General features: G+C 46.0%; 1 protein-coding gene and 1 pseudogene across 33 annotated transcripts in view; both read left to right on the top strand.

The window, feature by feature from the left end:
* Positions 1-322: 322 nt before the first annotated feature.
* Positions 323-24359, top strand: part of NRG4 (neuregulin 4) — a 155593-nt gene continuing 131556 nt past the window's right edge. For 4 of the 33 annotated variants that reach the window (XR_016218392.1, XR_016218391.1, XR_016218398.1 and 1 more), the window contains exons 1-2: positions 361-529; positions 3420-3481. The gene's annotated coding sequence lies outside the window, so the exon portion shown is untranslated. Of the gene's footprint in view, positions 530-3419; positions 3482-9337; positions 9442-24359 lie in introns of all 33 variants that reach the window. The other 29 variants (XR_016218410.1, XR_016218406.1, XR_016218403.1 and 26 more) reach the window with 16 other exon arrangements.
* On the top strand, positions 6926-7075 carry LOC127487825 (U2 spliceosomal RNA; annotated as a pseudogene).

Here is a 24359-nt window from a genome sequence, read left to right as displayed (position 1 = left end):
AGGTCAGCGGCAACATCCCAGTCCGCCCGGGCACGCAGCCCGAAAACCCTGCCCGGCCCCCACCCGCCTCCCGAGCCCCAGGACCCGGGCAGCGAGGCAGGGGAAGCCCCAGCCGCGGCCGGCGGCGAGGACACGTACCTGCTGCCTGCGCTCGGGATTCGCTCGGCTCGGCTCTGCAGCGGCGCCGGCCGCGGCTCGCGCTCCCGGGGCTCCCCCTCCGCCCCCCGCCCCCCCACCCCCGCCCTCTCGCGGCCCCGCCGCTCCCTCCGCCCCTCCGCCCACCGCGCTCGGGGGCGCGCGCGCGCGGCCTCGCGCAGGCGGCGCTCCCGGGCCCGTGCCTGCGCCTGCGCCCTGACCTCCCAGCGGCCGTGCGCGGCGCGCGCGCGCGCGTGTGCGTGTGTGACCCGAAGCCTGCGGAGCGGCCCCGCCGCTGTCTAGGAAACGGCGGCCTCGGCGGGAGCCCGGCAGGGGGCGGGGGGCCGCGGCTCGGCCGCCAGCGAGGCGGAACGCGGCGTGCGGGCTCCGCGCGGTGGGTGAGGGGGTCGCGGGACAGGGTCGGGGGCCCGCGAGTTGGAGTGGCGTGAGGAGAGGGGGTCGCTGAAGTGGACGCGGGCGGGGCGGAGGCGCAACAAGTGCTGAGGCCGAGGCGGGGGCTCCCCGCAGGGAAGCGGGGGGTCCCCACGCCGGGGGTTCTGCGGGCCGCGAGCGGAGCCTCGGGTGGCGCGGTGCTTCGCTTTGCGGTTCGCAGAGTGCGGGGTCGCGGTCCTGGGAGGGCGCGGGTGCAGGCCACTGAGGGGAGCCCGGCGCAGTGGGAGCCCCGGACCCCCGCCCCCGGGAGACGAGCCCCCGCCGGTGCCCTCCTGCGAAGGCTGCAGGTCAGCCCCGCGTGGGGCAGTGCCCCTCTCTATTCCTTCTTCCTCCTTCCGCCTTGTTAGACGCCCTGCAGCCTCCCCGTTGGAATCCACGCTGTGCCGCCCCCAGGACTGCAGAGGGGCCAGCGCCTTGCACCTGCGTAGTTCACCTGTGGGAATGCTTGCTCCCGGGGGGCCCGTGGTTCCCTAATTAGGGGGTGGGGTTAGTGGAGTCCCCTGAGTCATCGATGCACCTACAAATATTCTCTGTAGGTTAAAAAAATGTCCTCACGCATACAGGTTTGTCGCAGAATAAGTAATCATTTAACCTGGGCAGACGGAGGTGCTCTGAAATTGAAATAGATGTTCCATCAGAAACGAGCTACCTTTGCTTGTATGCGTCGGTACTTGAAAAGGTTCTTGGAACTAGAACTAAGAAAATTTTTTTTGATGCAAGAAAATTGAAACATGCTTAAGAGAGGTGTTCAAGAGGTTCATGGGAAATATGTGTTACAAAAAAAAAATGCTTGGATTTCAAAAATGTGTTTTGCATGAAAGTAAACTTTTCATTTGGTTTTCCCCCATAGTTTTTGAAGTACCCTCGGCCAGTTATAAAGAAATCAGTTCCGCTGTGCTCAGTGATATGGCTCATTATTTGTGAAAGTAGATGTAACAGTCTCATGGGCAGGTTAAAATGCGTGTAGTTACATAGCGGGAGAAGACAACGCATATGAGTGCAGCTGGAAGAGAATAATCTGTTTTTTAGGAAGGAGGAACAGTAAAGAGGAAAGCAAAGGAAGAGGTTTTTTTCCCCTACATTTTTGGAAGAAAGAAGCAGGGATTGTAAAGGAAAAAAGTGAGGATGGGTTAAGAAAACTGAGCACTGGCTGGGTGGCATTGGGGGGTGTCGTTTTGACAGGTGAGAGCAACATTTCAGCTACTTTTTTTTTTTAAAGATTTGTTTAATTTATTTTAGAGCTACAGACAGAGGAGAGACAGAGAGGTCTTCCATCTGTGATTCACTCCCCAAGTGGCCACAACAGCCGGAGATGCACCGATCAGGAGCCAGGAGCTTCTTCCAGGTCTCCTGCATTGGTGCAGGGGCCTAAGGACTTAGACCATCTTCTGCTTTCCCAGGCCATTAGCAGGGAGCTGGGTCGGAAGTGGAGCAGCCATATGGAATGTTGACACCTCGGGCGAAGGCTTAACCTACGACGCCACAATGCTGGCTCCGTTTTGGCTACTTGACTTGATGTAGAAAAAGCATTGGCGTCACTTGTTTCAACTTCTCAACTTCATTTTTGCCCACTTAGCAAAACTCTGTGTAAGGGTTGACTAAAGCCACTAGAACACATCCAGTTACAATGCCTTCGAGTTGAATAGGGCAAGTGTTCTGAGACTTGCTGAGAAAAATCGGAGGACCACTCTAGTTTACCTCGAATCTTTGTGCTCTGATAGAATTTTTTATTTTTTTAATTCTGGGGCATGCTACCACAAAGGAACATTTTTTTTTTTTTTATGATGGCTGTCTATAAAGACCCTGAGGAGAGAAATCTTTGTGAGAATTACATGCTAATATTGTCTACCTATTTATTTTAAGTATGCTGCTTATTTTCTTTTTTGGGTAATCTGAGCTCATGAAAAGTGTAGCTGCAACCATTCCATGTTGTGGTACTAAGTAAAAAAAAAAAATCCACAGATATGTGTGATTTGTTAGCTCTGTGCTGCTCCCTGGTGGTGTCCTATGGCACAGCACATGCTGGAACTAAAATCTTTCCTCTTGGTAATTTCTTCATTCTTGAAGAATGAAGGTGCCATTGGGTTTTCTCAAAACCTGTCCTGCTCTGGTTTCCTAATGTCCTAAGGCCTAACAGCTGGAGGAGGATTTGCCCATGAGGCTGATCAGTTTCTAGGTGATGAGATGCAGCAGGCTTTGTGGTTGCGGCAGCATTATTCTTCCATGTGCCTGGCCTGTACAGAACACTTGCTTAAGATCAGGTTCTGGGGCCTGTGCCGTGGCACTGGCATCCCATGTGGGCACCGGGTTCTAGTCCCGGTTGCTCGTCTTCCAGGCCAGCTCTCTGCTGTGGCCTGGGAAGGCAGTGGAGGATGGCCCAAGTGCTTGGGCCCTGCACCCGCATGGGAGACCAGGAAGAGGCACCTGGCTCCTGGTTTCGCATCGGCACAGTGCGCCAGCTGTAGTAGCCATTTGCGGGGGGTGGGGGGCAACGGAAGGAAGACCTTTCTGTCTCTCTCACTAACTCTGCCTGTCCTTAAAAAAAAAAAAAAGAAAGAAAGAAAATCAGGTTCTGGAGTCTCACCCCAAACAAACTGAAACCTAATTTCCAGGGGCTCAAGTTGTGATTTTTATTTTTTTGAGCGCCCCAGGTGGTTCTTATTGATAGGAGAGGTTGGGGACTCCTAGAGCCAGAAATGGCACAGGTGCTGCAGGTGACTAACGAGAGGGGGTTTTGTGGGCAGCGCAGCTCTGCGGCAACAGGAAGATAGGAGCTATAAAGCAGGAATGGAAGACGTCCACTGTGGGTTTAAGCCTTGTCTGTCTTGCAGGTAGACCTGTCTGTACTGTGGCTGTCGTGGGGATGCTGTCACACACCAGAATGCTGTTGGAGGTAAGCCAGTTGATCTTTCAGTTAAAAAGACTGTCTTTTCACACGTGCCAGGCTCACAGCGGCAGAGAATGTGCGCTTGTGTGCAGCTGCAGGATGATGGGAGGCAGACTGGAGATTACGCTGATCCTCTGAATGTTGGAAAAAAGATTAATATCAGCATTAGAACTTTCCCCCTCTTGAGGTAGCTGCTTATAAAAATAGAACATAGGAATCTGATGCCACCTGATTTGTGAAAACTTGAGTAATACTGAAAGTCCTCGAATTGCCAGTGTTTACATAAGTGTTATTTTGAAAACTCTTCTGAATCTATTTCTAAAGATATTATATATTTTAAAAAGATGTATTTATTTTTAAGAGGCAGAGTTACAGAGAGAAAGAGGAGAGACAGAGAGAAAGGTCTTCCATCTGCTAGTTCACTCCTGAAATGGTTGCAGTGGCCAGAGCTGAGCCGATCCGAAGATGATCAATCCAGAGCCAGGAGCCAGGAGCTGCTTCTGGGTCTCCCACACAGGTGTAGGGGGCCAAACACTTGGGCCATCTTCCACTGCTTTCCCAGGCCATAGCAGAGAGCTGGATCAGAAGAGGAGCAGCCAGGTCTAACCAGTGCCCGTATGGGATGGCAGCACTGCAGGCAGAGGCCTAGCCACAGCTCTGTGCTCCCTTTTTTTTTTTTAAGATTTATTTATTTATTTGAAAGGCAGAGTTACAGAGAGGAGGCAGAGAGAGAGAGAAAGAAGCAGAGATAGAGAGGGAGGCAGGGAGAGGGGGGGAGGGAGGCAGGGAGAGAGAGGGAGGCAGGCAGAGAGGGAGGGAGGGAAGGAGAGAGAAAAAGAAGGAAGGAAGGAAGGAAGGAAGGAGAGAGAGAGAGAGAGAGAGAGAAAGAAAGCGCTTCCATCCACTGGTTGACTCCCCAAATGGTTTGCCAGCTGGAACTGGGCCGATCCAGAGCGAGGAGCTTCTTCTGTGTCTCCCACATGGGTACAGGGGCCCAAGAAACTTGGGCCATTTCTACTGCTTTCCCAGGCCATAGCAGAGAGCTGGATCGGAAGTGGAGCAGCCGGGTCTCTAACCAGCGCTCGTACGGGATGCTGGCACTGCAGGCAGTGACTTTACCTGCTACACCACAGCACCAGCCCCCTAAATCTTGATTTATAACACAGCCTTACTTATTAGGAATACACAGGAATAAAGCCAATCTAAGTCGGTGAAAAGCTTGAAAACTGGAATAGATGTGACTTTCTGTGGTATTTCTTTTAAGTACACACTTGGTAACTGCTAACGGTTTTTTGTTTGAATCCTGTTGGAGGAGCTTTAATGAATACATACGAGTAACCTGTAATTAGCACCACTCGTGTGCATGCAGTCTGTGTGGCTACAACACAAAGCACAGTGCTGTACACTCATAGTGTACCCTCCATAAACATGAATGGTTGAAACATAGCGTAGGCCCTCCGTAAACATCAGTGGTTGAAAGATTTTTTTCTTGAGTAGGACAAGTATACCTCTTAGTGTGACAAGGCTGTCTTGAACGGCAGTACCATAAGGGCAAATTTCTCTTTGAGCAGTGGCAAACCAAGAGTGGGGCACTACTGCGGTCACCTTGGGCATAGGCATGGGTGATCCTCATTATCTGTAGAGAATTTAGACTATAATGACCCCACTGGAGGTCTACCTGCTTCTTAATACCAGTAGTTTTCATGTCAGTGATTCCACACAGTGTTGGGGATGAAATACTGCTGAGATACTGGAGAATCTCTCATGGGTCTAGGTTCTGAACCATCTCTGTCAAGTTTCCTTTTTTTTTTTTTTTTTTTTTTAAAGATTTTGTTTGAGAGGTAGAGTTACAGAGAGAGGGGGAAAGATGAAGAGGTCTTCCATGTGCTGGTTCACTCCCCAGATGGCCGCAACAGCCAGAGCTGCACTGATCCGAAGCCAGGAGCTTCTTCCAGGTCTCCCACGTGGGTGCAGGGGCCCACGGACTTGGGCCACCATCTGCTGCTTTCGCAGGCCACAGCAGAAAGCTGGATTGGAGGTGGAGCAGCCGGTACTGGAACCGGCGCCCATATGGGATGCCGAAACTGCAGGCGGAGGATTTACCTACTGTACCACGGCACCGGCAACTCCATTAAGTTTTAATAACACCTATGTAAGCTTCAAATTAGTACATTTTATTTGTCCTTTAGTAAGCAGGATAAATAATTGTAGGGATATTAGAGAATGGCCTCATGTGCACTCGGCCTCCAGTTAATATGGACTCCGCTGCTGGATGTATCCAAGTTCGTCAAAGTTCAGGGTAACTCAAGACACTTCAGGTACCTTTTCTGTAGCTACCTCTGGCTTAATTCTTTGCATTGAAACAGTGGCTTCTTTAATTAACAGTGAAGAAATAGGATGGAGAAATGGAACTTGATTACCTCATTGGTTTCATCCTGTGACCACTTAGAGTTTTTATTTGTGTGTAAGAATTAGAGTGAAACAAAGTGCAAACTTTGAAGTTGGAAAGTGTAGATTTTAGTTCACTTGTGAATTGTTCTTTTAGATAATTCTGGTATCTCTAGCTTTGAAGTTTATTCTTTTTTTTTTTTTTTTTTTTTTTGACAGAGTTAGACAATGAGAGAGAGACAGAGAGAAAGGTCTTCCTTCTGTTGGTTCACCCCCCAAGTGGCCACTACGGCCGGCACGCTGCACCGATCTGAAGCCAGGAGCCAGGTGCTTCCTCCTGGTCTCCCATGCAGGTACAGGGGCACAAGCACTTGGGCCATCCTCCACTGCACTCCCGGGCCACAGCAGAGAGCTGGCCTGGAAGAGGAGCAACCGGGACAGAATCCGGCGCCCCAACCGGGACTAGAACCCGGAGTGCCAGCGCCGCAGGCAGAGGATTAGCCTAGTAAGCTGTGGTGCCAGTCTGAAGTTTATTCTTTTAAAATTGTTCATATGGCTTCAAAACTAAAGATCGAGTCAAGAAAATGAATAGTATAATGTTACTTAGTACTACAGCAGACCAATATGTAGGCATACATTTGTTTCTCCTTTTTTAAAAAACATTAATGGGGGCCAGCATTGTGACGTCACAGGTTAAGCTTCTTTCTGCAACACTGGCATATGGGAGCTGGTTCAAGTCCCAGCTGCTCCACTTCCCATCCTGCTCCCTGCTAATGGCCTGGGAAAGCAGTGGAAGATGACCAAAGTGCTGGTGCCCCCGCACCCACGTGGAAGACCAAGAAGAAGCTGCAGACTCGTGCCTTGGACCGGGCCCAGCTCTGGCCCGTGCAGCCATCTGGGGAGTGAACCAGTGGACTGAAGATCTCTCTCTCTCTGCCTCTCCTCCTGTCTCTGTAACTTTTCCTTTCAAATAAATAAAAAAAAATCTTTTAAAAATAATAAATTCTATTATATTTTCCTTTTCTCTGCTGTTATATTTATCTTATATAGTCACATAGTGGGATCACTTCTCGGCCTTTTGGCTAAGATCAAGTGTAGTATATTGTCACGTGGTGGGGTGGAATGGAAGTATTTTCATTTTCCTCTCTGCCTGTTACTGGTTTCACTTCAGGATCATTGCTGGAAATAATTTTGTCATGTAGAGGAGAGTATTAAAATATGGCCCTCCTGAGTCAGATGTTCTGAGTACGTCATTTAGCTCAAATGATCACCGAGTGAAAGGGTTTTAGTTTTTGAGTGAGTTTCGTCATGTGTGTTTAATATTTGGGATTTTGAAGATGCTTCATAAAGAAACTTCCTTTTGACTAGACAATTCATGTGCCAAAATAGACTGTTGTTAATATGTGTATCTGAAAACACAAAAATGATCTGGTATTCCAATTCTGGTTTCTGGAATTAGGCTATGTTAAAACCTAGCAAGTAGTGCTTATGATGTGCCAGACCCCGTTCTGTGTTTTTCATACGTGTTAGCTTTTTGTAACAAGCCTTTTGGGAGGGTTTTCTCATGGATGAGGAAACCAAGGCACAGAGGGATGAAGTAACTTGCTCAAAATCATGCAGCAGTGAGTGGAGAAACCAAGGCTCCGACCTGGGCAGGGCGATTCTGAAACCTCAGGTTCATTCCTGGTGCTTTGCTGCCTCATGTATTGACACAGACTTGTGCCTAGATGAGTTTGAGGCATTGTTACAGAATGGGAGAAGCGTTCTGGATCCCAGGGCTGTTCCTCTAATTCACCTGTTAACTGTGAGTAAGGCAGTTAAGTGAATGTCTCTGATTCAGAGAGGATTGAGTATACTCCCTCCCCATTTTCTAGCTCCAAATTTTTTGGTTCTACGATTGTATTTTTGTAAAGAAGGAACTTTGCCTTTTCACTTGTCTAACCAGACTTTAAGTTAACCAGAAAAATAAACCAGTATGGCTGAGCTTAAGGTAGATAAGTTGTTGATGTTTGTAGTTGAAAAAAAAAATGCTGTTAAACTTTTCACGTTCATTGCTTGTGTGACTACAGAAAGAAAGTAAACTTTTTTTTTTTTTTTTTTTTTTTTTTTTACATTTATTTATTTGGAAGGCAGAGTGACATGGAAAGAGGGAGAGATAGAGATTTTTTTTTTTTTTCTTGACAGAGTGGACAGTGAGAGAGACAGAAAGGTCTTCCTTTGCCGTTGGTTCACCCTCCAATGGCCGCCACGGCCGGCGCACTGCGGCCAGCGCAGCGTGCTGATCCGATGGCAGGAGCCAGATGCTTCTCCTGGTCTCCCATGTGGGTGCAGGGCCCAAGCACTTGGGCCATCCTCCACTGCACTCCCGGGCCACAGCAGAGAGCTGGCCTGGAAGAGGGGCAACCGGGACAGAATCCGGCTCCCTGACCGGGACTAGAACCTGGTGTGCCGGCGCCGCAAGGCGGAGGATTAGCCTAGTGAGCCGCGGCGCCGGCCAGAAAGTAAACTTTCAAAGAATCAGTTGCTGCATTCTAACAATTGGCTTGATATAAACATTTATAGTATTAGTCTTTTGTGCCTTTTTTTAATAGAATTAAGATGCTCTGAGGTATTGCCTTTATCTTCTAAGTGCCAAATACAGGAAAGTTATTTGGGAAAGTAAACTCTTAGAGACAGAGAGAGAGAGAGAGATTGATCATATTATATACCACCTTTCCCCCGTCTCCCATCAGAGCTACCACCTTATTGGAGTGACATTCTTTCTTAAGCCTCTATCTATGATAATGCATGTACAGTTTTTATTGGGAGTCTTAACACAAAGAGAAACTTTGATACTAAATGAAATGTAATTTCTTGTCCTTTCCCTAAAGTCCCTGTTTGTCTGGTATAAAAGGGCTTCCCTCTCCCCATCTAATACTCTTAATTAAGTTCTATTTCTCTCTCATCTACTTCTGGTCTTGTATCTGGAAATAACAACTTTCCTTGGATTTTTTAAAAAAGTTTCATTTGAGAGGAGGAGAGACAGTGATTGTACATCTTCTGGTTCACTCTCTAAATGCCCTTACCAGCTGGGTCAGGCAGCTGGGAACTCCATTAGGGTCTCCCACTTGGGTGGCAGGGACCCAGCAGTGCTTCTTCCTAGAGTACAGTTAGCAAGACAGTAGAATCAGGAGCAGAGCCAGCATGCCAGCCCAGCCCTCTGATCCGGGATGCGAGTGTCTCCAGTGGTGTTCTAGCTGCTCTACCGGACACCTGCCCCTCCTGGAGTTTGAGGGACGATAGAGATTGAGGAAGGAGGAGAAATGGAACATGTCAGCAAAATGCAACTTGTGCTTCTTGTTACAGAGCTCTTTGTTCTACCGCTGTGTAGAAGACAAAGCCCATAAGAAATTTGTAAACAGGTTTTACTTTCCTCCTCTTCATATATTACTAAAATTGTAAGATGTTTTTCTTTCTTCCTGATGCTGGCCACAGTTTTCATTAAAGTTGTAGAAGTAGAGGTGAAACATAAAGAAGGGCATTTTCCTGTCTACTCTGCAGTCTAGAAGAAAAGAAAAATTCATCCATGGACAAATCATGTGAGTTACTCCCTGTTTCATGTTTTTAAAGTTATTTGACTATACTTGTGTGACTATAACCAGTGATCCCATTGGCTTACTTTAGCTGGTAGTGATGGTGTCTGCAATGTGGGAAGCTCCGTGGTTGTTAACTTTCCGAGTCAGTTCTCATGTTTGAGAGGCCTGTGCCTACCCAACTGTCTTGGTTATGTGTTACTTATTTTAAAAAACTGGGAACAACACCGTCTATAAGCTGCTTAAATCTAAGTCTGGTCTTTGTGATTTAAACATATCGTGGACAGAATTAAAGCTTGTTTTGGAGAACAGGTGTCTAAATCAAAGTCCAGGCCAGTGAGCTTTGAAAATTGAAGGCTCGGGGTGACAACAGTGCTTTCCAGGTGGATGAGACACTGCCGTGCCGAGGGTGACGCCTTCCCTTTTCCAGTCTTCATGGTGGTGGGAGCAGTAGGAAAAAGTCAGATTGGAAAAAGATAAAAGAATTTGAAATAAAAAAGGTTTAAAATGGGAATGCTTTACTTGAGAAATTACAGAATCCTTCTGCAAGGTCTTCTCCATAGTGATTGTCTGCCAAGAATAGCTTCTATTACTCATCACAAGGCCTTTTAACCTTATGATGCTATGGTTTATTTTGAAAAGCAGATGGTGATTTATGTCTAAGGCAGTGGCTAATACGATTTATTTCTAATAATAGAATATTTAAACTTACAGAACTTTAAGAGTGTTATGGAAAGCTATAACATTATTTTATGAATAAAGAAATAGCCCTGTATTTAATCCAGTTTACTCCACTGTTGACCATGTGACTAACATTAATATGTTTAATTTTTCTGGCTTATGTAATTCCTACCAAGTCCACATTTGCTAACATTGGCAGAAACTGGGCTGTGGAACTTGGTGAATCAGCTCTCCCAAGACTGGAGAGAAGGATGGGAGGAAGAACTGTGTGTTCATGTAGGATTGCTGAGGGCAGTTCTCTGAGATTTGGGATAAGGGGGGGATTTTCAAGCCATGAGGAGTGGAGCACAGTGTGAGAATCTGAAAATGGCACTTGGGAGTAAGGACAAGGGTGTTGGTTCCCACTTCTTCCTGCTGAGTCGGAGAAAGCAAGGACTAAATGGTTATACTGCAAAGGCACCTTGTGCTCCAAGGGAGAGCAGGAATTTGTTACAGTGAACTTCAGAGAAGAGTCTGTCCTCAGAGAAATGGACTTCCTGTTAGCAACGCTGAGGGGCAGCACAGACAGGGCAGTGACACACAAGTTGAACTGGCATGGAGTGCATGCTTGGGAGGGTCCGATGGTGGAGACGTGTGAGAGGGAGGAAAATGGGGTAAGAGGCTGGTGCTCATGGAGGTGGCCAATCAGATGGAAATGAAAGAAGCGTTTGGTAGGAGAGAAAGTAGACACATGTTAGAGAAAAACCCTGACCAGGCTGATGGTATTTCTTTGTAAGCAAGGAAATATTGAGGACTACCAGTTACGTATCCAAAGAGAAATAGGGTGGTAATTACCCCAGGCCCGAGAAGGGCACTCAACATGTGAAAAACTAGGCTGACTGACCCCCTTATTTCAAGGGTTTTCCTAGGGTAGTGTTCAGAGACAGACCCGTCTGAGTATTGATTGTAGAGAGAGTCTGGCTCCTAGAACACAGGAAACCTTTGGAAAGAGCAGAGTGTGGGGGCGCTGGGTTGTGGGCTAGGGGAGCTCTCTGATTTCCTGCCCTTCACATCTCGCACAGAGCTGACGCGTGTGCTGGGAGACATGCATAATGCATGACTACACCTGGCAACAAAGGACGCAGAGGTTGCCGCTGCCGTGTGGCAGTCACTTCAAAGAGTTTGAGTCACTCCCCATCCAGCTTTGAAACTGATTCTTGATGAATTATTGATTTGGAGGAATTTGTGTAATTTCATACTTTGCATTATTAAATCATTTACATATTTCATATCATCAAATCATTTTACATTTGCATAAGATATAACTATATATTAGGTTTTCCAGTTAAGAGAAATAATGATAGCTGACTCTTGTTGGGTCCTTCCTTTGTTCAGGGCACTTTAATGTATAAATTCATTTTATTGTAAGATAATCCTTTGAAGTAGGTACCGTTATTCTGTGCTGTCTTCCCTTGTATAAATGAAATTGGACATAATTTTTTTAAAAGACTTTTTCATTTATTTGAAAGAGTCTCAGAGTGAGGGAGAGACGGAAAGAGGGAGAAGTCATCCGTCCACTGCTTCACTCCACAAATGGCTGCAATGGCCAGGGCTTGGGCCAAGCAAAGCCAGGAGCTTCCTTCAGGTCCTTCTCGCATGAGGCAGGGGCCCAAGCACTTGGGCCATCCTCTGCTACTTTCCCAGGCACATCAGCAGGGAGCTGCACCAGAAATGGAACAGCTGAGACACAAACTGGTGCCCAAATGGGATGGTGGCATCGCAGGCAGTGACCTAACACACTACGCCACAGTGCCAGCCCTGGACACAGTGATTTTTGTCCAGTGTCACACACCTGTCATGGGGTGGAACGTTTCTACTTGAACTAGAGTTCGCACTCCAGCCGCTGGTTCCAGAGCCTGTGTTGTGTAAACTATTTACACTAGATACGTTATATGTAAAAAGTGAGCTGAAGATTGCTTGGAAACTATTATACTTTGAATGGTTGGTGACTTAAGTGTATTTGTAGATGGTGCAGTTTATGTGAAAGAAAGTGGCTTTTGTGAGCTGCTACCCAGAATGACAATTGATTTCTTGCTTTTATAAGTGTTTTAACAAAAGTCGTTTGTTCTATAAACTCAGCGATGTGAAGGGCTGTTGCCTGGGGCAAGCCAGCTGCAGTTGTGCGGAAGAGCACGGCATGCGGTATAAGCTTAGTGAATTTGCCGGCCTGGCCAGAGCTCTGGTGGTCTCTGGTCATACACCTACTGTGCATGGCCAAAGTGCCAGTGTGTCAGATGACGGTGTGATAAAACTGTCACACAAACTGCCTGTGCTGGGCTGATCAGGGTGTTTTGTTCTAGGTGGTGGATCTAGCTGGGAAACCAAACTATAATCAAGAACTGGGAAACCAAACTGTAATCAAGAGGTTTCCTGGTGAACGGGCATCTTGAATATATTTTGTTTTGTTTCTTTGACAATGTTTACCTGTCTGACAGATTCCTCAAGGGTTTCATTGGCATGTTCTGTCAGTCTTTAACTTATAAACAGCTCCACCCCTCTGTGCCCCCTACCCCTATCCGGGGGTTCTGCTGCCATAGAAACAGTTGTTAATCAACATGGGTGTCTGAGACTGTGGGTTCAGAAGGAAGGCAGGGGAGTCTGTGAAAAGCAGAATTGCTGCAGGGCGCTGATCTCAGGGGTGGGAGTCTGAGTAGGGTGGGCCCCCCAAGGGAGAATCTCTGCTAGTTCCCTTGCTGTAACACCGCCCATGTCTGTTACGGTGTCTGAAATTTCAACAAGTAGAGGCTGACTTTTTAAAACCATAGATCCCTCTGCCCTGCGGATGTCCTCAGTGGCTCTCCTAACCCCCACCTCCTACTGCCTGTCTTCATTCTGGTAGGGCTGTCAGCCATCAGCACCTCATGTCCTGTAGCCAATGAGCACAAAGGCAGTCCACTATGTCCAGAGAGGGCTTTTGCTTTCCTGACAAAGAGAACATGAGTGGCTTTTTTTTGTGCTGTAAATGCAGTCATAAAGTTTGGAGCTGTGGCAGCCATCTTGCAACTATGAGATGACGAGCGTGAGGCTGAACCCCTGATTCCAATAAACCAAGGATCTTGGAGGATTTCTGAAAGAGTCTGTGATGTGGCTAAATCGCAGCTCCAGGCCGGTGATGTGGCAGAGTAGGTAAAGCCCCCACTTGAGACCTGGGCATCCCACACGGGTACCAGTTCGTGTCCCAGCTGCTCTACTTCTCTTTCAGCTCTCCACTAGTGGCCTGAGAAAAGCAGAGCAAGATGACCCCAGTATTGGGGCCCCTGCCACCCATGTGGGAGACCTGGAAAGAAGCTCCTAGCTCCTGGCTTCAGCCTGGCCCAGCATTGGCCATTTCAGCCATCTGGGGAGTGAACCAGCAGATGGAAGATCTCTCTCCATCTATCTCTCCATCCTCTCTGTGTAACTCTGACTTTGAGATAAATCAGTTTTAAAAACTAGCAGTTCTAACCTGGGATTACCCACCTCCAGACTTATCATGGAGAAAGAGAGAAAGTTTTGACCCTTGTTATATGGGAAAAATGTTTGGTTAACCTGTGCCTCCTGCTCCATGGGTGGCTGACCATTTGCAAGCTGAGACTGTAGTGTTAGGAGAAATGATGGGAAAATCTTATATGCTGACTTGTGTTGGTTACTTCATGTGACTTTTCAGCAGGATTCAATGGAATGGATCAAATTAGTGTTCCTCAGAATGAAAGCAGGGCTGTGGGTGTAGGCCCAGCTTTGCCGTGGAGGCACCCTGCCTGTAGCTCTTACTGCAACTAAGAGCCCCACAGTTTGGAATTGTGCAGGCATTAATGGTAATACTTCTGTTGCTAGAATGCCCTAACTCTGTTTTGAGTTCAGAGGTCAGCAGTTAGGAGATGAGAATGTCCAGGCTTAAAGATTGTTTAGATGGCTGGGCTGGTGCTGTGGTGTAGCGGTAAAGCCACCACCTGCAGTGCCGGCATCCCATTTGGCCCCGGTTCGAGACCCAGCTGCTCCACTTCTGATCCAGTTCTCTGCTATGGCCTGGGAAAGTAGTGGAAGGAGGCCCAAGTCCTTGGGTCCCTACACCCACAAGGGAGACCTGGAGGAAGTTCCTGGCTCCTGGCTTTGGATCAGCTCAGCTCCAGCCGTTGTGGCCATTTGGGGAGTGAGCCAGCGAATGAAAGACCTTTCTCTCTGTTTATCCCTCTCACTGTCTGTAACTGTACATCTCAAATAAATAAATAACAATCCAAAAATTTTTATTTGAGAAGCAGAGTAATAGAGTGAGACAGAGAAAGACGGGTCTTCCATCCACTGGTTCATTCCCCAAGTGGCTGCAATGGCCGGAGCTGGGCCAATCCGAAATCAGGAGCCTCTTGTGGATCTCCCACATGGGTGCAGGGGCTCAAGCACTTGGGCCATTCTCTGCCGCTTTGCCAGGCCATTAGCAGGGAGCTGGATTGGAAGTGGAGCAGCCGGGATTCGAACCAGTACATGTATTGGATGCTGATACTGCAGGTGGAAGCTTAACCTGCTATGCCACAGTGTTGGCCCAAAGAGTGTCCATTTCAAAGCCAAAGGGTAATTACAGGGCAGATTTCCAGAGACTTAAACTAGGAATTGCCATTTTGCCTAACTTAAGAGTTTACTTCATTGCCGTTCAGGGAATCTGATTTCTGTCCTGTAAGATATGATAGATATGTGGGCCATGGACCACTTTAGACTTCCCATGATCCACTGTTCTGAATGTGAATTTGTATCGGGGTTATTCTGTTCTTTATTTTCACTCTATGCAGGGGGTGACTTAGACTGCTAGCTTATTGTTTAGCTCTGTAGATGGTGAGGGAAGAGTTACCATATTTGGACTTAATCGAGCAGACAGAAAGTTACCCAGAGGTTCTGCTTTAAACTGGATAAGGTAATTGGGGTTGTCTTCCTTGAAGAGAGGATGAATACTTTGCCTTTTTGATAAAAATGTCAGGGCTAGAGTAGTCTCATTTCTCGTTTTGACTTAAAGTGTGATTCTTGGAGCTGCAGTGACAAACTTGGAGAGATTAGACAATAAACATGTTCAAAAAGTCAGTACACTTAGGATTATGGAGAAAAAGTACTGAAAATAATGATGGCACCATTTGTTAGTAAGCCAGCTTAGCAGTCACTCCGTTCAATCTTTCTTTGCTGTGAGAGGAATTAATCTGTATTTGTTTTTGCTGCTGTGAACTGGTTACTTACAACCCAGAGCATTCTGAACTGATACATGTTTTTCTATGCTACAGTGTCAGGGGCAGTATTTGTTTTTTAATCATGATATATCATTAGTAAGTGATGGCTTATGAAGTGAGGAAAAGTTTTTTTTTAAAGATTTATTTGTTATTTCACCTACTTGAATGGCAGAGTGAGAATCAAGAGAGATCTCCCATCTGCTGGTTCGATTCTCAGATGCCTGCAGGAGCCAGGAATTCCATTCAGGTCTCTCATGTGCGTGACAGGGATGCAAGCACGTGAGCCCTCATCTGTTGTTTCCCAGACACGTTAGCAGGAGAGGAGGTGGAACTGGAACCCAAGGCATCCCAAGCAGTGGCTTGACCCACTGTGCCACAGTACCTATTACGGGAACCTTTCTTTGTTTTAATTTTACAATAAGCCGATTCAATTTTACATATGAATCAGCTTATTGTAAAATTAAAACAAAAAGTTGTAAAATTGTATAATTGGAGTGTTACCATTAACAGGCATCTTTTGGATGTGGGACTCTGGTTACTTTTTGCAATAGAGTGTAGAGCTTGCAGTTCTAATAAAATTAAGGAACACCATCAGAAGGAAATTGCTAGTCTGTTGACTAGATCCATAGAGTCGCGACTTTTATATGGAGTACTTTAGTTCTGCATCACTGACTGCTAGTAGATGTTTAATGCTTCAAGATTGATGTGTTACTCTGAATATTTTATATCAGAACATGTACTTTCTTCAACTTGTCATTTTAAATGTTTTTGTTAATCATTTCAGAAAAATGTCTTATTTCTATTGTTGACTCAATTATACGGGGTTGAAGAGTTTGCTTTTCTATTTTTCCCTTTCTAAAAATTAATTAGTAGTAATAGCCTCATGTGCCAGCTTTTTATATCTCAAGGAGATGGCTTGAACACTGTGGAAGGAAAATATGGGGCTTGGGAGATAGGCGTGTTTCAGTGGTGGTTGTTGATATTTGGCCTTCAAGAAAAGGTGTCTTTCCGTGAAGTTTGCTGCTTGTTCCCATTTCAGCAAGATATAGGCTAAATATTTTTCCTAAAGTATTTTAATTTGAAGGGCTTTTTTGTTTTCTTAAATTCTAAAACCAAAATCTTGAAAAAAAAAATGCAAAAGGGCCTGGAACTGAATATTCTGTTACGACTGAATCTAAATGAATAAGACGTCACGGGGGTGGTACTAGGAGTATTGGCCTCTCTGGTGATACTCTTTCTGGCTTCATATAGTGATATTTTACTTTTCTTTTGTACACTGAATCGGGCCTGCCCCCACCAAATCCCTAAAAGTTAACATCTAAATGGGAGATTCTTAAATGTACAGTAAGAGGCCAGGCCGCGGCTCACTAGGCTAATCCTCCGCCTTGTGGCGCCGGCACACCGGGTTCTAGTCCTGGTCAGGGCGCCGGATTCTGTCCCAGTTGCCCCTCTTCCAGGCCAGCTCTCTGCTGTGGCCAGGGAGTGCAGTGGAGGATGGCCCAAGTGCTTGGGCCCTGCACCCCATGGGAGACCAGGAGAAGTACCCGGCTCCTGCCATCGGATCAGCGCGGTGTGCCGGCCGCAGCGCGCTGGCCGCGGCGGCCATTGGAGGGTGAACCAACGGCAAAGGAAGACCTTTCTCTCTGTCTCTCTCTCTCACTGTCCACTCTGCCTGTCAAATAAATAAATAAAATTAAATGTACAGTAAGAGTATTTTTAAAAAATCATTTATTTTCATTTTATTTGAAAGGCAGAGAGAGCACATGAGCAAGCGCATGGCTGTCTTGCATCCGCTTGTTTACTCTCCAAACGCCCACAACAGCCAGGGCTGGGCTAAGCTGAAGCCAGGAGGCTGGAACTCCATCCATGTCTCCCACATGGGAAGCAGGAATTCAAGTACTTGAGCCGTTATGTGCTGCCTCCAAGGACACACAGTAGCATGAAACTGGATTGGCAGTGCAAGGGCCAGGACTTGAACTATGATGTGGGGTGCAGATGTCCCAAGGGGTGAGTCAGTCACTGTGCTAAACGCCCATCCTTAGTAAGGATACTCTTCTTTTTTTAATACTTTTCACCTTTTTTTTTTTTTTTTTTTTTGGACAAGCAGAGTGGACAGTGAGAGAGACAGAGAGAAAGGTCTTCCTTTACCGTTGGTTCACCCTCCAATGGCCGCTGTGGCCAGCGCACCGCACCGATCTGAAGCCAGGAGCCAGGTGCTTCTCCTGGTCCCCCAGGGGCAACTGAGACAGAATCCGGTGCCCAGACCGGGACTAGAACCGGTGTGCCGGCGCCCCAGGCAGAAGATTAGCCTATTGAGCCGCGGCGCTGGCCAAGGATACTTTTTTCAAAAGATGTCTTATTTATCAGTTTGAAAAGAGTTTGACAGAAAGGGACACATAAACACACATGGGTGCATATGTACACACACACACACACACACCCTGTGTGAGAGAGGGGGCGAGAGAGAGCTCACAGTGCTTCCATCTGCTGGTTTGCTCCCCAAATGGCTGCAACAACCAGGTCTGGGCCAGGCTGAAGCCAGGAGCCAGGAACTCCACCCAGGTCTCCCACCTGCGCTGTAGGGACTCAAACACTTGAGCCATCATCTGCTGCCTCCCAGGCGCATTTGCAGGAAGGTGAATCAGAGGCATGGAGTTTCCAGGCTTAAACTGACACTTTGATATGGGGTGCAGGCATCCAAACACAGCTTAGCCATAATGCCTGCCCCTAGTATAAGGGTATTTTTAAACAAGTGAATGAAATATCTTTTGAGATTTGTATCAAAGTGATTGGAAACAAAGTTTAAAGCTTAGGATTTTTTTTAAATAAAGTTACTCTTTTTAAGAATATATTAAAGAAAAAAAAGAAGACTCAAATGGGAGCCTCCTTGTGTGGTGGTGTGGGCTCTCCCGAGTCCGGTGTCACTGGAACTTTCCCAGAGCATTCTCGGAAAAACAGTTTCAAATCATCATGCTGGAGCTGTGTGGCTGCCATGACCCAGTGCACACCTGCAGACAGAGGCGGGAGAAAGAGACAATGTCCACCTAGGGTAAAGGAGTTGTGAACCAGTGGATGGGAGATCTGTTCTCTCCCTCTCCCTCTCCCTGCCTATAACTCTGCCTTTCAAATAAATAAATCTTAAAATATATTATTTGTGTGGTGGTTCCATGCCTACCATATGAAGTATGTTTGCTGAGCCATTCTCTTGTTTATTTTTTATAGTTTCCATTTGTTGGATTTTTTTTTTTTTTTTTTAAACAGGCAGAGTTAGAGACAGAGAGAAAGGTCTTCCTTTTCCGTTGGTTCACCCCCAAGTGGCTGCTACAGCTGACGCGCTGCACCGATCCGAAGCCAGGAGCCAGGTTCTTCCTCCTGGTCTCCCATGCAGGTGCAGGGCCCAGGCACTTGGGCCATCCTCCACCGCCTACCCGGGCCACAGCAGAGAGCTGGACTGGAAGAAGAGCAACCGGGACTAGAACCCAGGGTGCCGGTGCCGCAGGCAGAGGATTAGCCAAGTAAGCCGTGGCGCCGGCCTGTTGGATTTCTTAAATCGTGTATGACATAAATTTGTCCATTTTTTTTTTCACTATGGGAGGCAGCATCTGTCTCCAGCCTTGCCTCAGGCCACTCTGCTCGAGTTGCTCTGCTTATCTTTTACTATGAGTATCTTAGGTACCTGAGTATTATATGAGATTTCAAAGGGAAGCCAAAATTACAACAGCTACTTACTAATGAACAAACCTTATAAGATTATTGTCATGCATGAGTTCCTGCCTTGCTTGGGGGCATGGCTGGCTAGCTTTTTCCTCATTGTGGAATACTCCTTTGAAACAACGTACAAAGTGACTTCAGGCCATGTTGCAAGTCTTGAAAAGATGCAGGACAAATGAAAATGATGTTGGTGGGCTCCAGTCACAAATGAAACCGCTGACAATGATGGCCTGGCAGAGTTAAGCCATAGCAATTGCAATAAGGAAAAATGACAAAGATGATGACGGCCTTTTCATCTTTAAAAAAGTAAGATATCGGGATTAAAAGAGGACCTTGGGAACATCATCAACAATCTCAAATTTTTACACATAAAACATGATTGTGGGATGGAAACTAAACATCGGGTGAAGGCTAATTATATACTTATACAACACAATTTTGTAAGAAAAATTATGGCAAATCTCCACTTGATTTGTTGATTTCTAAGAATTGCACATAATCACAGTTGTATGCAAAATTGTTCAGTACCAGATGAAATAAACTTATCAAGATTTTCACCACTATTTATAAATTAAATTTTGGTTTTAAGTGGACTACTAACTTTAATTGGATTTTTTCTAATGTGAATTATCTTCAGAAAAAGATCTCCTATACATTGCATTTGGGGATTTTTAAGTTTTGTATGTTCTGTCTGTTGGATTTTGAGAATATATTTACGTTTTCCACTCATAGGAATAAACGTATGGCCCATTTGCCATGGAAATTCCACGTGTCAGAGATGGCTGTTTGTTTTCTTGCCTGAATAACTTCTGTTCTTTCTTCAGGAAGGCACCTCCTGGCCGGGAACAGTAGCAATTTCACACCTGTATGTGTGATTGATGAGTGCTTCCTCTCATAGCCGTAAGCTCCGTGAGTCAGGGATCTTTTTGGATTTGTTTGTTGTTCATCTCCTCTGTGCCTCACATGGTGCCTTGTGTGTAGTAGAAGACCTTGCTTCATTTCTGCACGTTATAAGCTATAGCCTTGGGAAAACCCAGCACTCCCCCTAGACTTTGTTTCCTTCTCTGCAAATTGATGTATTCCCTATATGGAAAGATTGTGTTCAAGTCCGTATAATGAACATGAAACTCCTGTTACTGTGTCACCCAGTGAGTGTACCATGAATGGTGGCCCTTATTAATATAGATAATGTCAGTCATGTGAACATTTTCTGGCTAAGACTTACCTATAGCTCTTTAAATGGAGTCACTAATGTTAAGATTCCATGTTTACAGCAGGCGCTGCGGCTCAATAGGCTAATCCTCCACCTGTGGCACCGGCACACCGGGTTCTAGTCCTGGTCGGGGCACCAGATTCTGTCCCGGTTGCTTCTCTTACAGGCCAGCTCTCTGCTGTGGCCCAGGGAGTGCAGTGGAGGATGGCCCAAGTGCTTGGGCCCTACACCCACATGGGAGACCAGGAGAAGCACCTGGCTCCTGACTCCAGATCAGCACGGTGTGCCAGGTGCAGCGGTCATTGTGGGGTGAACCAATGGAAAAGGAAGACCTTTCTCTCTCTCTCTCTCTCACTGTCCACTCTGCCTGTCAAAAAAAAAAAAAAAAAAAAAGTAAAAATAGCACTTGGGATGCTTAAGGGAAGCCCAGTTTACTCTATTCAACTACAATGTTGGCAATGCAGACTCCTAAACTATTTTAGTTTAATTGTGTTTCATTGTAACTTTATGCTGTACCACAAAAAGTAGCATAAAACAATGAGAAATATAAGTAAGTATGGTAAAGACTTTGAAGGAAAAAACTCAAGATCCTTATCTCTTTTTTAAAAAATTGTTGATTAATGCATTTAAATTATGTATGTATGTACTTATTTAAGATTCAGAAAGAGACCTGCAGAGCTCCTGTCTTCTGGTTCACTTCCCGAATGTCCGGAGCATTGCTCCAATGTTCGATGCAGGTGGCCTAGCATCTTAACTGCTAGGCAAACACCTGCCCTCATTCTTTGTGGATATTTTCTAAGATGTCTTCGTCTGACCCAACAAGAGATGTTTAAGACCTTGATGGAATGACTTACTATGATGCTTTATCTTTGTGAAAGTATGTGACCCCTAATTTCTTTATTCTTCCACCCATTTTTACTTATTACTTTTTTTTTTACATTTTACTATTTTACATTTACATTTTACTCTTCCTCATTCTTACTTGTCTATAATATAATTTAAAATGTGGGTACTCCAACTCTTAAAGAGATCTTATGAAAATATTTTTCCCTGTTTAATTGCTAGATTCTGGAAATGGAGTTGAAGATAAACTTACACTATACCAAGTTCTACCCTGGTAAAATTAGTTTGTGTATATAACTTAGATATGTCTTCTTTATTTTTATATAACAGATGCTAAAATAAGTAAGTCTTGATTTTAGAAAACTCTCCTTGCAAATTTGGAAAAGAAAGGTCCAGGTATTATCATGGGCAGTGTTTTAAAGAACTCACCTCTAGGTTCCTTTTTGCCAAGGTGGCCTTACCGTTTCACTGGGTTCTGTGTAGCTACAGAAGTGGGGTGCAGTGGCGAAGGGCTGGGTGGGGGCCAGACTTTCTGGGCTCTGTTATCACTATTGTTAGGTTTGGAATAGCTCCAGGTTCTGGCTTTTCCTAGCCCCCAGAAAAGAGTTGGAAGAAGGAGACAGAGACTGACCTCAATAGAGACCGGTTGCTTTATAGGAGCAAAGAGGTGGTGACAGTCTCCAAAGAGACTGTGCTCAGGGCACAGGTAGTGCTGGGCTTTTGTCTGGATTAAGAGGGAACTGGTGGTCTTGGGAAAGAGAGCTAGCTGCCGGTGGGAAGTAGAGGGTTTTCCAGAAGCCTCTGGGAACTTTCCTCTTACCTGTTTCACAAGCTGCCCTGTGCTGCTGATCTATGTTGCCAGCTGTTTTGCAAGGAGTCTAGGGGAGCTCAAGTGTGGTTCCAGCACCAGGGGTCCCAACAAAGAGGGAGGAGGTGACATTTTGTGAGTGTTACTGCCCTTTAACTATGGTGAGTAGATATAATTAGCTGGTACAATTAACAGTTGTTGAGTTTTATTGTATCCATTTACTTGTGGTTATGAGTGGGAGAGGGAGAAGGGGAGAGATACAGACAATTCCCATCTACTGGTTCGCTCCTCAAATGCCTGAAATGTCTGGGGTTGGGGTGAGGCTGAAACCAGGAGCTGGGGATGCAGTCTAGGTCTCCCGTGTGGGTGGCAGGAAGGCAATTACTTGAACCATCACTATTGCTTTCTCAGAATCTGTATTCGTAGGAAGCTGGGAACCAGGAACCAGAGCTGGAATTTGAACGTAGGCTTTTTAATATGGGATGTGGGTGTCTTAACTCTAGGCTAAATGCTCACTCCAGTGTGTTGGACTTTTAATTCATCAGTGTGAATTTCTTGATGAATCTGGTTCCCCAGTTTTAATGCCCACAATATTTTTATTGAAGAATAGTGAAAATACTTTCAAGTGTGTGCATCTTAAAAATAGAGCTAAATTGGTTTCCACAAATGTGTAGTCATACTTCTGAGATCAAATGTGTGAGGTTCTATACCAACCAGTTTTCAGTTCTCCATGGACACCAAGCTAGATGTTCTACACTGTGCCACTGACTATCCAGAGTTGGCACAGAGCCTTCAATCAGATGCCAGTCAAAAGCCAGGACTCCTGTACTTTAGTCAGACTGACTATAGTTTGGGGGGTGGGATGCCTCTTCTTTGAGTTTAATACCTGGCTAGAGTGGCTCTTAGAAACATGATCTAATGATTACCAGTTTATTATAAAAAGATAGGACTCAGAAATAGCCAAGTAGAAGAGATGCCTAGCACAAGGTGTTGGGGAAGGGCCATGGAGCTCCGATGCCCTTTGTAGCACTGCCAGGTGCTTATCAACCCAGAGGGTCCATTAGACAGGCATGGTTGATTCAAACATAGACATGATTAGTTCAATCGCATGATTGATTAGATCACAGGCCATTCGTGATTGGACTTGAGCTCTGCCCCTCTGGGTAGGGCTGAAAGTTCCAACCCTCTAACACAAGGTCGGTCCAGCCCCTGTCCTGACGCTATCTAGAGCTTTCACCAAGGACTAAGACCAAAGGAGGCTACTGAAGAAATTATAAGGTGTTAGGAGCTCTGGGTCAGAAACCAAAGATACCCTGAGGCAAAATAATTATTTCTTTTTTATATTACATGTGGCCACCACTTCATCAAAGAGCAAACTATTGCTGTACCACGAGTTCCCAGAAAGTTAGTTGCAGTCAATGCTCTGCTCCAGAGGCAACCACTATTCAACTTCACCATTATTGAGTTTGCCTGTTTTTGACTATCTCATAAGTTGAATTACTGAGTTTGTGCTCTTTTGTGTATGACTTTAGTTTAGCATTATGTTTTTAATAGTCACCCATGTTTGTACTTACATGGAGTTATAAAATTGCTGAATAGTATTCCATGGAATGAATTTCACAAATTAAATATTCTTACTCCTGGTATTTAGCCTCACTCCTAGAGATGCCCCACTTGACTGTTTCCAGTCTGGCTATTACAAAGCTGTTATGAGCATTCTCAGATAAGACTTATTTATTTATTTGAGATGGGTCAGGGGAGGGAGGGAGCATGGATCTTACAAGGTTTTTTTTTAAGATTTATTTTATTTATTTCAAAGACAGAGTTACAGAGATAGGTAGAGTCAGAGAGAGAAACCGTCCATCTGCTGGTTCACTCCCCAGATGTCCGCAATGGCCAGAGCTGCACCGATCTGAAGCCAGGAGCCACAAGCTTCTTCCGGGTCTCCCCCGTTGGTGCAGGGGCCAAGGACTTGGGCCATCTTGCACTGCTATCCCAGGCCATAGCAGAGAGCTGGATCGGAAGAGGAGCAGCTGGGACTAGAACCAGGCCAGGGCTTTAACCTGCTGCGCCACAGCGCTGGCCCCACAAGGTGGTTCTGAACGGTCTTGAACAAAACTTTATTCATTCGTGAGAGAGAGAGAGAATATGCTTTCATCTGCTAGTTTACTCCTCAGATACCCCCAGGGGCTGGACTGGGCCACGATGAACCCAGGAACTTGGAACTGCATCTGGGTCTTCTATGTGGGTAGCACGGACTCAAGAACTTGAGCCATAATTGGCAGCCTCCCAAGGTGCCCATGAGCGGGAGGCTGCATCTGAAGCAGAGGAGCCAGGACATGGAGCCAGGCACTCTGATACGGGATTCTGGCATCCTAAGGAGCATGGTGACTGCGGTGCCAGCTGCCCACCCCCAGCTTGTGTCTTTGAGGAGAATTTTAAC

Source organism: Oryctolagus cuniculus, chromosome 12, assembly GCF_051225735.1.
Source record: "Oryctolagus cuniculus isolate XC-2025 breed Fujian yellow rabbit chromosome 12, ASM5122573v1, whole genome shotgun sequence".
Lineage (NCBI taxonomy): Eukaryota > Metazoa > Chordata > Mammalia > Lagomorpha > Leporidae > Oryctolagus > Oryctolagus cuniculus.
The sequence above is the reverse complement of the archived record's forward strand: the minus strand, read 5'-3'. Positions and strand labels throughout refer to the sequence as shown.